Source organism: Echiichthys vipera, assembly GCF_963691815.1.
Source record: "Echiichthys vipera genome assembly, chromosome: 8".
NCBI classification, from domain to species: domain Eukaryota; kingdom Metazoa; phylum Chordata; class Actinopteri; order Perciformes; family Trachinidae; genus Echiichthys; species Echiichthys vipera.
The window spans coordinates 31,154,911-31,171,083 of record NC_139833.1 but is presented as its reverse complement, the minus strand read 5'-3'; the positions used below and the strand labels follow the sequence as shown (position 1 = coordinate 31,171,083).

The 16,173-nt window shown below is 40.0% G+C and overlaps 1 protein-coding gene across 2 annotated transcripts in view; it reads left to right on the top strand.

The window, feature by feature from the left end:
* ncalda (neurocalcin delta a) overlaps window positions 1-16,173 on the top strand; it is a 92,391-nt gene that overhangs the window by 35,760 nt on the left and 40,458 nt on the right. Inside the window, exon 1 of one of the 2 annotated variants that reach the window (XM_083918497.1) lies at window positions 6,552-6,803. The exons of the other annotated variant lie outside the window; for it this stretch is intronic. The gene's annotated coding sequence lies outside the window, so the exon portion shown is untranslated. Of the gene's footprint in view, window positions 1-6,551; window positions 6,804-16,173 lie in introns of those variants that run through there. 2 annotated transcript variants of the gene reach the window in all.

Here is a 16,173-nt window from a genome sequence, read left to right as displayed (position 1 = left end):
TCTTCGGTTTGTTTTAGTTAGTACACGAGCTGCAGCATTTTGGACCAACTGGAGACTCTTAACAGACTTATTGGAGCAGCCTGTTAATAAGGAGTGGCAGTAGTCCAGCCTAGAAGTAACAAATGCATGGACTAGTTTTTCTGCATCTTTCTGAGACACAATGTTCCTAATTTTCGCAATATTACGCAGGTGAAAATATGCAGTCCTTGTTAGTTTTATGTGAGAATCGAAGGACATATCCTGATCAAAAATAACACCCAGATTCCTTACTGTGGTGCTGCAGGACAACACTACATCATCCAGAGTAACAATGTCTTTAGCTATTGAGTTTCGGAGGCCTTTGGGGCCAAGTACAATAACTTCAGTTTTGTCTGAGTTTAACATCAGAAAATTACAGGTCATCCAGCTTTTTGTTTCCTTAATGCAAATTTGAAGTTTATTTAAATAATCGGTTTCGTCTGGTTTGATCGACAAATATAATTGTGTATCATCATCATAACAATGAAAGTTTATGGAGTGCTTCCTTATAATATTTACTAAGGGAAGCATATATAAGGTGAATAGAATCGGTCCAAGGACAGAACCCTGTGGGACTCCGTGACTGACTTTAGTTTGCATGGAGGATTTGTCATTAACATGTACAAACTGAGATCTATCTGATAAATATGACTTAAACCAGCTCAGTGCGGTTCCGTTAATGCCAATTAGATGCTCCAGTCTCTGTAGCAGGATGTGATGGTCAATAGTGTCGAAGGCAGCACTAAGATCTAATAAAACAAGTACAGAGACAAGTCCTTTGTCTGAAGCTATAAGAAGGTCGTTAGTCATTTTTACCAGTGCTGTCTCAGTGCTATGATTCACTCTAAATCCTGACTGGAAGTCCTCAAATAACTCATTATTATGTAAAAAGTCACACAGCTGATTGGCAACTAATTTCTCAAGGATCTCAGAGAGAAAGAAAGGTTAGATATAGTATGTTATATTTATATTATATCTAGTTGGCTAGAACCTCTCGATCAAGACTGGGCTTTTTAAGAAGAGGTTTAATTACAGCTACTTTAAAAGACTGTGGTACATTACCTGCTGATAAAGACATGTTAATCATATTTAATACAGGAGTGCTAATTAAAGGTAACACTTATTAAAGTAACCTAGTTGGAATAGAGTCTAGGAGACAAGTAGAAGGCTTTGATGATGAAATAGTAGAGGTTAATTTGTTAAGGTCAACTGTAGAAAAGCAGTCCAAGAATATATCAGGTCGTACAGTTGGTTCCTGGGTTCCTGGGTTTGAAGAAAAATTGGTGCCAAGCGAGTTCATTTTGTCTCTAATAGTTATAATTTTGTCATTAAAGAAGGTCATGAAGTCGTTACTACTGAGGGTTATAGGAATAGGAATACATGGCTCAATAGAGCTGTGGCTCTCTGTCAGCCTGGCTACAGTGCTGAAAAGAAATCTAGGATTATTCTTATTCTCCTCTATTAAAGCTGAGTAATAGGCTGCTCTGGCATTACTGAGGGCCTTCCTATATGTTTTAAGACTTTCTTGCCAAACTAATTGAGATTCCTCCAGTTTAGTGGAGCGCCACTTACTTTCAGACTTTCGCGATACTTGTTTTAATTCACGGGTTTGTGAGTTATACCACGGAGCTAACTTCCTCTGTTTCATTATCTTCTTTTTTAAAGAAGCAACAGAGTCGAGTGTTGTTCGTAGTGAGCCTGCAACACTGTCAACAAGGTGATCATTTTCAGAGATACTAACGTTAGTGCAGGAATCTTGAATATTAGTATAAGGCATTAAAGTAAATGCAGATGGAATCGCTTCCTTAAATTTAGTTATAGCACTATCAGATAAACATCTAGTGTAGAAACTTTTACCCAGAGGTGAGTAGTCCTGTAATATGAATTCAAAAGTTATTAAATAATGGTCTGATAATATAGGATTCTGTGGAAAGACTATTAAGTCATTAATTTCCACACCATAAGCCAAAACAAGGTCGAGGGTGTGATTAAAACAGTGAGTAGGTTTATGTACACTCTGACTAAAACCAATCGAATCTAATAGAGAGATAAATGCAGGACTAAGGCTATTATTATCAACGTCCACGTGGATATTAAAATCGAACCAGAGCAGTGTGAGAAACTAGTGATGTCCTGTGGGTGCAGATGTGCTGAAGTCATTCAAAGCTGTGGCCTCTACACTTACTGTTCATTTTTGAGTCCTAGAGAAGAAAACATTGTTGAAATATTCTCTTCTGACACAGCGGTTACTGTAAAAAAAAATTCTAGCACAGCAGTGGTACAGCCACAGAGGATATTCTATCAAATTCTGAACAATACAAAATAGCAGTATTTCACAATAAATCAAGTAATTTATCATATTTTCTCAAATTTTTAGTTAGTTCTCTAATAGTCGTCTGAACAGCCTTTAATGCTCATGCTCGTACATGTGCAACCGTGCCATACTGAAGCCCACCTCTCTTTAGAATGGTACAGTTGTACTCACATTGATTAAACAAACTATAGTTTAGCCAGGAACCATGCTTGGGTAGTGTGAGTAGGTGCTGAAAGTGTAACTTGTTATTGGGCAGTGAGACCTAAAAGCTGAAGGTTGGCTCTGCGCCAGAGAGCTGTCATGTTAATCTCAGCAACTGGAATGGAGGTATTAGATAAAAGCTGATTATAAATTGGATAATCAGCGGTCTGGGAGGAAATGCCCAGAACTCTTACGCAATGTTACACCTACAATCCCAGATGACAGTGGATGGTATTATTGTTTCAATATACAGTACATCTCTTAATGAATTTAAAGCAATACTGAAAAACACTACTGGACGGAGGTAAAAAAGGCTAAGCTAAATGTACAAAGGTGTATTTTTTTGTGTCCTGCACCATCCTGTACAGTGAGCAGTTGAGATTAGATGCTGTGATACAGGCATGATGTAGGTGGTTACCTTGATATAGGCAGCTTCAGCCAGCCTCTGTGACCAAAGCCTCTGATATTATAACTTTTAACTCATTGTCAAAAGAACACCTGGTGTTCATGTATTCAAATATATCTATTTTTGAACATTATGTCCATAAGAGGGCAACAGAAGACTTAACTACTTTTATAGGAGTATTTATTTCAACATAAATATGCATTTTAATAAATCTATTTACCTACACACTACAAGTTAGCAGGAGGGAGCGAGGGTGGGAATCACGCTAAAGCACGGCACAGATCATCTGGGCCAAGTGTGAGTAAACCCTTAAGCATACATTTGTCATGTCTCAGTATTGCTTGTTTTAGGTCCATTTGCAATCTCATACATTTGTGAGGGTCTGTTGTTTCATTCATTATTTTTCTACTAGTCGAATTCAGCTGATAGAAACCTGGCGTGGACAATAACGAGTTATTTAGAAGTGAGTTTCAGTGGCACAGCGTGGAGTTTCCTTTTCCAAAGGACAACTTCTAAAGTGTTTGCCTTGGAAAGAGAAGTTGTTTTCTCTTCCACTCATGCTGTTGCTTCCTTAGTCTTCAGGAGGAAGGAATTCCCTCTAGTGCTGGTCACCCACCCTACATCCTAACACACACACACACACACACACACACACACACACAAGCTGGTTACAAGTTCTTGCGGGAGTACTGTACAAAGAGTCTGTTAGTAGTGAAAGGCCCTTTCAAAATTGCCCACTCACCACAGTGATTCAAAATATGAAACATGCAGTGCGGAAGTATGACCTGTTTATGCAATAATTTGTCTGCTTATCTGCTGTTTTATTCATCTCCTGTAGTAACAAATATGTTCCCTTCATTATTATAACCAGCATCCCACCTTCACAGGCAGCGCATATAAAACAGGATATAGTGGTACAGGTTGGCTTTTTCCTCATGGCGGATGGTGCTTCACCCAAGCTTATTTCTCAAGACCATGTACTCCCCTTAAGGCATCAACAGGCAGCCCATGAATCCCAGGACTCAGGCTTAAATCTCTTTAAATTATCCCTCACCTGATTTACGCACCTGACAGACTCTCATTTCAGTTTCTTACATCATCTGATTTCTTTATGTTTTGCTGTTCTCTGCGCTCTTGCCTGTTTTCCTCCCGATCTGGATCTTTGCAGTCACAATTAGCTGCAGGCTTTACTAAATTATCTTTCAATTCAATTCAATTTTATTTATAGTGTCAAATCATAACAAAAGTTATCTCAGGACACTTTACAGAGTAGGTAAAGACCACACTCAATGACTTGCCCAGTGTCTATTCTCTCTGCATTGTGCAGCATTTAATCTTATGTCTCCATACATCTGCCTTAAATACCAATACTCACAGCAGTCCGGGGGGGGGGGGGGGGGTCGCTTGGCTGACCTTACACCACCCTCCACTCTACCCCACCCTAATCTGGGCCCATCTGCACTCCATTCAACCGGCCAACAGATGCTATTCAGTAGTACAGCTTGGGTCACAGGAGGATGGGGTAAGGAGGGTCTTTGGTTGGAAATAGTTTGTCTTCCCACAGTGCACAGTCTTTGTCTAATACTCAAGCCCTGTCCCAGATAAACTTGACATAGTGCATGGCACATTAGAGGGGACACTTCAGCAAATTCGTTTATAGAAATTCTGAATACGGAGATGGCCACCTGCTCCTATTTAATAAATACATTTTAAAATAAAATAAATTAATAAAAAACACAACAGAAGTAATGTTTTTCAGGCACAAAAAAGCTGCGGTATAAGTATCACAATATATACTGTTACAATCAATGTAATTTGTTATTTGGATACATTTTCTGGCTGCAAGAAAACATTCCAGACAGCCCTTCAGGTAATCTGATGTGGCTCCCCCTCACATTTAAAAATGCTGCATCCTTTCTCTATCAAGATCTTATAATCAGTTTATGTTGTGTTTGATGTACAATAACTGATATCCTAGCAATATTCAAACTGGAATCATGTAAAAAATAGAACTAAATAACCGTCATTATTAAAGGAATAGTTCAACATTTTGAGAAATACGCAGCCCATTAGTTTAGCTTAGACCAAAGGTAACAAACTGCCTAAGAGCACCTCTTAAGCTCACAAAGTAACACTATTTAGTTGAGGTAATTTGTACTAAAATCACAGTGTAAAAACCAACTGATCCTTGGCTTGAGACAGTGACTGGAAAAGAGTCTTGTTAGTCTCTGTGTTGCACCTGTATAACATGTTAATTAGTGAGCTTCAGAGGTGCTGGTGCAGTTGGATTTTGTTTAACTTGGCTGCTGGCTGTAGCCTCATATTCAGCTTACAAACATTGGTACAGTGGTACCAATGTTCTCCCAAAAAACAAATAAATGTATTTGCCCATATGTCAAACTATTGCTTTAATTCAGTTGGGAATAATTCACTCACTGCAGAGATTTGACTAGCAGTCTGTAACTGTATAAAGACTCAATTTTCTGACATCTTTCTGCCAAACTCTGCTACCGGAAAGAGTCCAGGCTAATGTGCATGATTAAGTGTGCCAGTGACAGCAATATGTCTCTTTAGTCTCTACTCTGTTAAAGAGACATTACGTTGTAACCATACATATGCCCTTGATTGCCACCATTGCTTTTTACCAGCTGTTAATTATAGTCTCATACTTTAAATTGGATCTTTTTGTTGAGGTTGTCTTGCTTCTCTCACAGTATTATTATATAATGAAATAAAAACACAATTGAAACCGGAGCTACTGTATTCCCCACTTCCCTAAAGTAATAAAGGTTATTTAGTTATTTAGTTTCTTATTCACTTCTTCTCCATACTCCTTTGTTACAGATATAGTTCTTTTATTAGTCCTGCTGTGTTGAATAATTCACTGGAGTCCTAAAGGAATGGATGATTCTTGGCCATTTCAGAGTGACGACATAGAGAGTAGGTCTATTTCTAATAACTAAAGTTGTGTTCTGATCTCACCAGCTCTTCTAGCTTTAGCACCAAATGGTGACCCCTAGGAACATTATCACTGAAAAAACTTAACATCAAACAACAAACTAAGACAGGCCTTAAAAATGAAACCATCTTAGTTTACATACAGTAGCAGACCATGTTGCTTATGTTGGTTCAATGAGCACAATGTCAAAGGTGTAGTTTGTGCGATGCACATTCTTTTTAATAGCTTTTGTTCCTGTGAACTGGATAAAACATAGAACATTTGAACAGCACTGTCAGTTTGTTTTTTATTTCTCTCTTTCTCTCTGTTACTCCTTCTCTCTATTCACCTTTTCTAGATGAGTCCATCTGCAGCACACTGTCTTTTATAAGCATCTCTGTATATAAGAATCTGTGTGCGTGTGTGTCAGATGACCCATTGAAATCATTGCAGTGCAGTGTGCCTGTTACCACGGCAACACAGGCTTCTCCGTCTCTCTCTCTTTCTCTCCCTCTGTCTCTCTGTGTGTCTCCCCTCCCCTTTCATTTCCCCTCCACACCAGAGCCTAGTCATGTGACCGCACTGACGTCAAGCTGGAGAGGCAGGCAGAGAGAGGGGCGAGTTAGTTTGTGAGCTTTTGACAAACCTCCTGCTCAGACTAGGAGTCTCTGGGTGTCTGTCAGCCACTGTTAGCTCTGTCTCAGTTGCTCAGTCCGTCTTCTCCTCCCCCCTCCGCTGTTCTGTCCCCTGCTCTCTTGCTCTCATCTTTGTTTGTTTCTGGTGCTCTTCTTTATTCTCGCCTGTTGCGTCTTCTTCTTCTGCTGTTGCTGCTGCTACTGCTGCTACTGCTGCTTCCACAAACTTAGTCTTAGAGAAAGTGCTGGGTGATGGACTGTTGAACGACTTATACGTCGCTACAAAGTGAGGTAAGCTTCTTGTGTTTTCTCTTTTTGTGTGTATTGTGTTCTTTTGCAGCTAGTGGTTGCTTCCAGAGGGCCGTGCAGTAAGTTAAAGCTAGATAAAGGAGAGTTTTCATTTCAGGAGTTTGAGTCACATACTTTCGCAGAGGGGAAGTTGAATTCCCTGACAGAGTGAAAAAGGTTGTGTGTCAGGAAACTCTTTTTGCCCCCCACCCCCCACCCCCCCAAAAGAAAATCATGAGGCTACACTTGCAAAAGAAGTGCAAAAACAGAGTGTGATGTGAGGTATCAAGGGAGATTTGTGATCAGGGTGTGAGCTTGAAGACTAATTGCTTTCTTCCTCAGGACACAGATCTAACCCCCACCCCCCTGCTGGAGTGTATGAAGAGAGAGAGGGAAAGTGTGATCATTCCGGGGGCTGAGTGTGTTATGTGTCGTGTAGTTGGAGGTGCTGGGCAGCTCCACATGGCTTTTCCTCTCAAAGCGTTGCTAATGTTAGAGGCAGTAGTGTGGGCCGGAGCTGCGGGCTCTGTCTGCCAGAGAGTCAGAGGCAGGGAGGGGGCAGAGCAGCTGCCACCTGCCCCCCTCAGAGGGGATGGGAAAACCTCAGAGGTATGCGCTGCAAAAATGTAGTCTCAAGGTCAGCTGTTATATTTAATTTTTTCTGAAGAAATTCAGCAAAAGGGGGAGATAAGGACATTTATCCTAAGACTTTTAGTTTTTTCTAGGAAAAAGTGTCTTGTCAAGGAACAAGCGAGACACCCCCCACCCCACTCTACTGGCCTGTACGCACACACACCTCCCTGCGTGCCTCAGACAATAGCATGAGCCCACATTTAGCCCAAATAGGGTGGAAAGAAAGGGAAAAATGCACAAGGGGGTTTGGATCTCCCTACAATACCCCACACTTTCTCTCTCTCTCTCCTACTCTCTCTACTTCTCTAGAATATCTCATCTGCTGTGAGACTTTATCTCTTCCTCTCATTCCCCCCTCAGCAGTTCCTCCTTCCTCCAACTTAATGAAGGGGAAACAAGCCAAAAGCATGTAACAGGTCTTTGTCTCAGACTAAAGTATTCTAATCGCAGATATCTACTGACTCCAATTAAATGATCATATAAGAACACAAATTTGGTTTGGAATTTGTTGTGATATAATACCTAACAGGGTCTATTTAAATGTGTGTTTTTTTCTTCTTTTTTTAATTACTAGCATAAGGTTAGATGGTGAATACTCCTGCTTTTATGACCTAAGTGTAAATATTTCCTCTGGATAATTTCCTTTACTGAGAATCACAGAAGATGTATCAGAAGCAGACTGAAAGTAACATACATTTTGACACTTAATAGTTTGTGAAAACTATAGTTAAAGCATTAATTAGTCTTCCTTCTGTGTATGGTGTCTGTGTAAAGCAGTTCCAAATGTCCTGTCAGCCTGCAAGTACATTATTCAGAAGTGTCTTCCTGTGGTGAAATGATCTGCATGAATACCACAAGAAGCCATTTTGAGTTAAGAGTGAGACAGAAAAGGTCATTCTTCATGTCCGTCTAACAAAATAACACTTTGTGTTTGTGCACAAGCACACTGCTATCTAAGGTTTTTGTGTTACGATGTGTTATGAGCTGGGTTTGTTGGCAGTATATACCCTGGAGAAAGAGACACACACACACACATCTCTAGTAGCATCCAGTAGCTTTATCTGACATCCTGCAGCAGTGGATAATTCTCTTGACACGTATTTGTGTGTGTGTGTGTGTGGGGGGGGGGGGGGGGTTATCATGCAGGATGTAGTCATATATAATACAACCTAAATTAGTACACATATATGAGAATATTATAATCTTGCATAATAAAAGCTTAGAATTAAAGCAGCTTTGGAAACTGAATTGATGAAGTGAAGGAGGTGGCATCTTAGCTTTTTTCTTGGTTCTTTATTGACACGATGATTATTTTATGTCAAAAGGCAATGTATGAATTTACTGTTGTTGAGAGAAGTTTTGATGTGTGTGTGAAACCATTTGCACTTAGAAGAAGTTAAAAAGTCGACCTGAGGTGAACTCTGAGTTACACACAGGAGTGTTGGATCTAAGCAATGTCCAGGTTCTGGAATCTGTCTTGTAAAGTTTTATTTTATACTTCAAACCAACTCTTTCATTTTGAGCTAACTCAACACACAAACACACACAACAGAGATAATGGGATGACTGACTGGGGCAAGATGGTTGCCATGGTATTTGCTCATTTTTTTCATTGAATTTTATTTACACAGAACATACACCAGGCACAGGTCAGGCTTTTTTCAATTCAATTCAATCATGTTATTCAATCATAACAAACGTTATCTCAGAGCGCAGCGATCTAGTCGGGTAATAAGGTACTATGAGCTCTTTAAGATACGACAGGGCCTGACCAATAAGAGCTTTGTAGGTAAAGAGAAGGATTTTAAATTCTATTCTAGATTTTACAGGTAGCCAGTGCAAAGAAGCTAATACAGGTTAAATATGTTCTCTTCGATTTGTTTTAGTTAGTACACGAGCTGCAGCATTTTGGACCAACTGGAGACTCTTAACAGACTTATTGGAGCAGCCTGATAATAAGGAGTGGCAGTAGTCCAGCCTAGAAGTAACAAATGCATGGACTAGTTTTTCTGCATCTTTCTGAGACACAATTTTCCTAATTTTCGCAATATTACGCAGGTGAAAATATGCAGTCCTTGTCGTTAGTTTTACGTGAGAATCGAAGGACATATCCTGATCAAAAATAACACCCAGATTCCTTACTGTGGTGCTGGAGGACAACACTTCATCATCCAGATAATTCAATGCGTAGGGTTGTCTTAAATCCAAATTACATGATTAAGAATGGTGGTTAACTGCGTCCAGCTTAATGGTAAAGAGATATTTTGCTGATGTGTATCAGCTCTGCGTCATGGCAGTGAGCAGTGTGTGCAAATGAACGGTTGGGGCTCGTTTTGCATCATCATGATATGGACCTCCGCTGCTACACTCCACGGGGATTTCTGCCACTTGTTTAATTATGACTCTATTTGTCAGGGATAATGCAAAAAAAAAAAATCATAACAGGTCACAGTACCATGATACAGTTATGTTGCATAAATGATTTCTAGCAATGCCTCATTTGTGACTCCTACAAGGAGCTGGTTTAAAATCCCATCACGCACACCACAACATGACCGGTTCTGCTCCTGCCCGTGACCTTTGTTGCATTTGAGTCCTCTCCCACTCACACTCTCTCTTCTCATTTCCTGCCTCTACTGTCACTATCAGATAAAGGTAAAATACAAAAGTTATATTTACAGCCTGGGGTGGACTGGGCTATCAGTGTGGTGAGACCATTATCCATCCCGTCACAGCCCAGAATCAGAATTCCAGCTAATTGAAAATATAACAGACAGTATGGTATTAGAGAATTACATAACCATGCATTGGCATTTGTTGAAGAGGATTAGTTCCCAGGCTTCCAGTGTCTTTTGTCTGCTCTACAGTTACATTACCATCAGAACTCTGCACAAATCAACTCAAATTGTGAGTTTGTGAGCATGCAGCATGTGTCTGTGTGGTTGCAGGTGGGTGAAAGAAGAGTGGCAGTTACTTGCATGAATAACACTAAGTGTGTCTGTCTTAAACATATGAATGCAGATGTTTTCTTTATGTCCAGGGTAATGTAAATGTGTGTTTCTGTGTAGATGCATTAGGTTTTAAATAAAGGTCTAAATTGATTTCAATTTCCTAGTATTCTTCTGCCACAGAGCTCACACATTCACAGAGTTAGTTATATTTGTATTGGATGTATATATGCCCACATTCTTTTTCCAAAACCGGGAGAAAACAATTAAACTCTACTACACACAAGTTAAGCTGAACTGTATGAACCAGGCTTCTATAACATCCTGTTTTGTACTTAAGAGAGTCTCATGTAACACTGGTGGAAACTAACTTGAAGGCAGTTTATGTAACTTTTGATTTATAACCAGATCCAGAGAGGGAGACAGAAACACAGAGGAATAGAAAGAGAGTTTAACTGAGAAAGAAACTCAGAGATAAGAGAAGAGACAGACACTTGAGGAGGCAGTTGGATGCATTTCCTGCCTGGATTCGTCTCGTTCTTAATCACATGTTAAATAATGGCTGCTCAAACTGGTGGAGCAAACCATGAGATGCTGTTATGGGCAGAACATGAGCTACTGAGAGAAACCATGAAAGCACCTAAAGTTTGATTGTATATTTTAGGGTTTTGTGTAGTATTTAGATTTTATTTGAAGTGGAAAATGTTTTAAGATGTGGGTCCTGTTGCATAAACACACTCAAAGAGAGTGCCATTCATGTTGGAGCTCCTGGTCTCAGATGGGGAACACAAACTTTACTGAAGTGAATTGGATGTCACAGTTAGGCTAGAGGGTCTTGACACACTGGGGTTGAGTCTCTTCACTCTGTAAGATCTGCTGTTCATGTTTGCATTAATATATTATGTATTCAACAGTGAAAATGTCGTTCTGTTAAATGAGTATGTGAGTGAGTTGTTACACTCAAATCTCAAAATGGGTTTGTGTAGTGTACATGACCAACTTTTCGGGAGTACAGTAGGTGTTGAAACGCATTTAACTGAAGTGTGGAAATGTTACTGTGGTTACTGTGCTTAGATGGCTGTGACATCTTTCACTACTCTGTCTGCACTCACCATAAAGGTTAGAGCAAAAAGAAGGGGGCAACTGACACTTTACGCACAATTACACTTCCCCTCCGAGGTGTTGTGGTGGTTGGAGTTTAGAGTTACTCACTGTCATAGCACCACCACTCTAGATGGTCATGCAGTCATCATATAATGGGCCTCAGGCATGAACCACTAGTAAGAACACATTGGTTCTTAAGTTTCTAGTATGAATGATTAAGAACTTGCTACATTCACCAATTTTTTGTATTTTGAATTTTATACAAACACAATTTACAGGTGCTCCAGACCTGTGCTAGGAGTTATGTACAGTTTTCTGCTGTTTTCCAAACCTCGGTTTTTCTTTAATGGATTATGGTTCATTACTTTGAAGCAATTTTGATTTTAAAGATCTTTATATTGGGCAAACCTGATGTAGAGGAAAATAAGCATTATTGCTTTGCAAATTCTCAGCATTCCATTGTTGTATATTAGAAGAGAAAAAAAACTTAACTTAAAAGATTTTTTGTTTTTCAAGCCTTTTATTATTTAGGACAGACAGGAAATGGAGTGTGAGAGACACTTTGACATCAGCCATACTACAACATCACGAGTTCACTGGATGTTTGACACACTGCAGGGCTCCGTAGTGTCAATGTTTAGCCTGGGTTTGGAAGAGGAGTTTCTTACAGTTGGGTTTATGGAAAAGAAGCTGTACAGAAAAGCAATAGGAATTTGGAAATAGTGTTTCGATGAATTGTGCTGTGCTGCATTTGACCTAGTGATGAGTGTATTGGGTTAGGCAGGAGCTACTGGTCATGAGAGAACTGGAATTTCACTTTCCATCCTGTTAAGCATTCATCTCTGTGACGTAGAAGATGAGTGAATGCTCGCAGGCAGACACATTAGTGGTGCTTTCAGTGGACAGCTGGTCAGCCCCGCTCTTGTCATTCTTCACCAGGCTGTTTTATAAAGGGGCCATAGTTCATTCAGCTGCAATCCAGCCCCAAAGAGGTGCAGAATGCTGTGAGAGATTGCCCCCAGCTATAGGATAACCTTGGCCTATGAGCACCCAGCACTGGTGGACTATGGGAAACAGATGCTCTTTTTTTAGCCACAGAGAGGATTTCACACACATTCGCATCACACGTCATGCTGGACACAAGAGACAAAAAAAGGAGTTCTTTTTCAGTGAGCTGTTACTTTCTGCCATTACTTTGCATTTTCCTGTTTTTACTCAAAGTAGGCTATATGAGTCACCACATATCACAACTCAGTTTGTGAGTGTGGGTGATAGTATATCATTATTAGTGTGTACAACATAACACTTCCTGAGTTTAAGCTTTACACTGACCACTGTAAGTCTATGATTGTGAAGCAGTTACAGCTTCCTATAGCTTACGTTTACAATGTTAGCAACTGCTTACAACTTGCTGCATGAATACATGAGGCTACTTTAAGGTTAGGCAAACAAATAAGCCACACAGTCAGCAAGACTGCAGGTGTTTGACACACATTATAGTCAAACATAGCATCATTATTAGTGTGAACAACAACCTAACTAAAAGAGAGTGTCTTATTTACTTTTTCTCTTTAATTAGACACTGTATAATTGCAGTTCAGTCACTGGGGTCATGTCGTTGGACATTGAGATCAGATAGATAGCCCTGGTAGTCAATATCCGAGTTTATACTTCATACAGATTATAATATGTCTCTGTGTGTATTTAGCCATTTTTGACTTGGTTATACAGATAAAACAAAGCTGGAAATGCATTATTTCCAGTAAAACTGAAAATCATCCATGTGATACAACTCTCATTTGTTGCTGTGTCTCTGTGGCATTGCTGTTTGTTAGTGAGAGAAAGTATGATGCCACTACACGTCAGTATGCAAGATATTTCAGTGGTTGTAGTTAATGTGTTTTGGAAATGAGCAAGCATTAACATGATTCTCTGAATGTTTGAGAGGAAGCTGGAAGACAACATCATCTGATTTCAGAGTCAGCCATTACAGTACTTTGGAGAATGTTACATTGCTATACAGTACAGGACCAGTCCCAGCCTGGTCAGATGCATACATGAACTGATGAAGCCTCTTGGGTGAGAGGTGATACGTCTTCCTAGACAAATAACCAAGTCCAGTTGCTTTTGACTGAAATTGCTTTGGGGATAACGATGACCTGGACAAATGAGAACATTCACAGACTTATTGCTATACAGTACAGATGGCACTTGATTTGAAGAGGGATCCCTCACGTAGTCATGAATGAACTGGTGCCATTTTGAAAGTAGCTGTTTTTCTCTCTTTCACATGGAGCCCATAAGCAGCTCTCAGTCAATATGGAAGATGTTTAATTATTCACAATATAGCATGTGAATTATTTCCCAAAGGGAGTGTTGCAAATGACAGTGTGGCAGCTGATATATCCACACAACTATTTAGAATTCCTCAGTGCCTGCAGATATCTTTGTCAGTCATTATGCATGCTGTACTAGGGTATGTGATGCAAAAGGAGGATAGTGCTATCACTGAATTGTCAGTTAAAAATCACTTGAATGTTCTATCTGCTTGGAAATTGCTTTGTGAAGTAGTGCATTTATCATGAGCTGTCAGAAGTGAAGATGCTATCGTGGAGAGGGGATATTGTAGCGTATGCTTGTGTGTTGTGCTGGCAGCTGTTCACAACACAGATAGAGATACTGTAAGCCCACACAGATTAGTGCTTCACTGGTTTTGAATATCTTTTGCACGCATGTGATAAATGCTGTGTTAGAACATCACTGTTTATAAAATGTTTCATACTCATGATTAGTTATCTAGACAGTATGTATCACTGTGGATTGAAGGTTGAATATGGAGAATGAGCAGAACACGCCATCTAGTGTCTCAAGATCGTAGTCGCAGCAACAAAAAATAATTCCAGCAGTCGGGTTGCCAGGTTTGTTGCCGAGTGTGTCAGCGATCAGCCTGCTCCATGTCAGTGATGAATTAAACAGGGGAACCACTAATTTGGACTAATCAATGCATTTACAACAGTATTTAACGTTAGCCAGTCTTCAACTGGAAGTCTTTCTGTGAGTGCTGTGGAATCCATTAGCTAGCTCTCAACTCAGAATGATTCTTGTTTCTGTAGCCTGATGGGCGTGAGCAGAGCAGCAGCATCCACAGCAGAGACAGTGAGGCTGAAGGCAGAGGGAGAGACTGAGGTTTGCGCAAAGACAGCTTTCAGGCGGTGTGGTGAGAAGGAATATAGAGATGGGTAAACTGACAAATATAAAGTTGAACCACCTAGCTGCGCCCAACAACAGACAACCCTGGCAACCCACAACGCCCAACGCTATTGGCTGCTACCATGGAAACAGAACGGGACAGAAAGTTATTGTCAAAACTGTCAAAACAGTTCAAGATATTCATTTAGTCTAAATATATGTTTTTATGGAAAAGCAATACTTTCATCCTCTACCCCTCAAAACGCCCCTTGGATGTTTTTTTTTTTTTTTTAAGTATATCCATGAATAAAGATTCTACATATTCAACCTTTAAGATTTGTCACTGGATGTAAGCATCTTACTCTGTACACTAGATCTGAGCAGCCATCTTTATATGTGTGCAGGCGGACACACTGGTGGATATATTATATCATATTCATAAGACTGCCCTTGGTCTGGTTCCTTCTTACCTGTGTAACTAACTCCACAAAAGTCAAGCCACTATGGCCCGTGTTCACAAGATCTTCTGAATGTTAGTGTCCTGTCCTGGCACTGAGCTGGGGAAAAGGGGTTTTAAATATGCTGCACCCTTTGCCTGAAACTCCCTCCAGAAGGATTTAAAATGTCCAGACTTTCATACAATTTTGAAGGACCTCTAATTTAATTCCATTGGACAATGTCTGTGTATTCAATCTCTTGTCAAATATTTGCACTTTTTTGTGCATTGTTGAAGCTCTGGTGTGCTTCATGTTGCTGTTTTTATGTGTATATTGATTTGTGTCCTGACTCTGACTTGTGCTGTTGTGAGCTGTTTTACTGCTCAACACATCCCAGTTCCCGAAGTTCATCCTCACCCCGACCTCCACTGTGATGCTGCTTCCACTCTGTTTGTTACTTTCCATGATGTTATATCCTGTTTCTATATTTTTTTTGACCACAGGAAGCAGAGCAAGCTTTGTTGCATCCCCAGGGGCGTGCTTCAGTCAAAACCACCTCGAGGCTCAAACTCTGCCCCAGTCAAATTTGGTCTTCCTCTTTCTCTACGTCTGTCTCACCACTCTGTCTCTCAGAATGCATACACTGTCAGATAGGACAGACCTTGGCCTTAGTCTATAACAACCATACATTCTCCAGCTGCTCTTGTAGTTGCTCTGCAAACATTTTTTTTTCAGCTTTGGCACATATAACAGCCATCCCACTTCATCTTTCACAATACTAATGGAAATGTGTAGCCAGCAGGTGTGATGGAGTGGGAGGCGGTTCTTTTAGATCATCAGTTATATGGAAAATTCACTTTGACCAAACAAAGCTTAACAAAACAGGCAGCATGCAGTGTATTAAACATTTAAAGTAATAGAAAGGGTTTAAGTTGTTTATTCTTCTAAATTCTGCCTCAGCACATGTAAGTGTAGTTGAATGCTTGCTTATAGGGATGAAATGGTTACCGGTTTAATGATCAACCCTAGTAAAATTCTAGATGGTTAGTAATACAGTGTCCC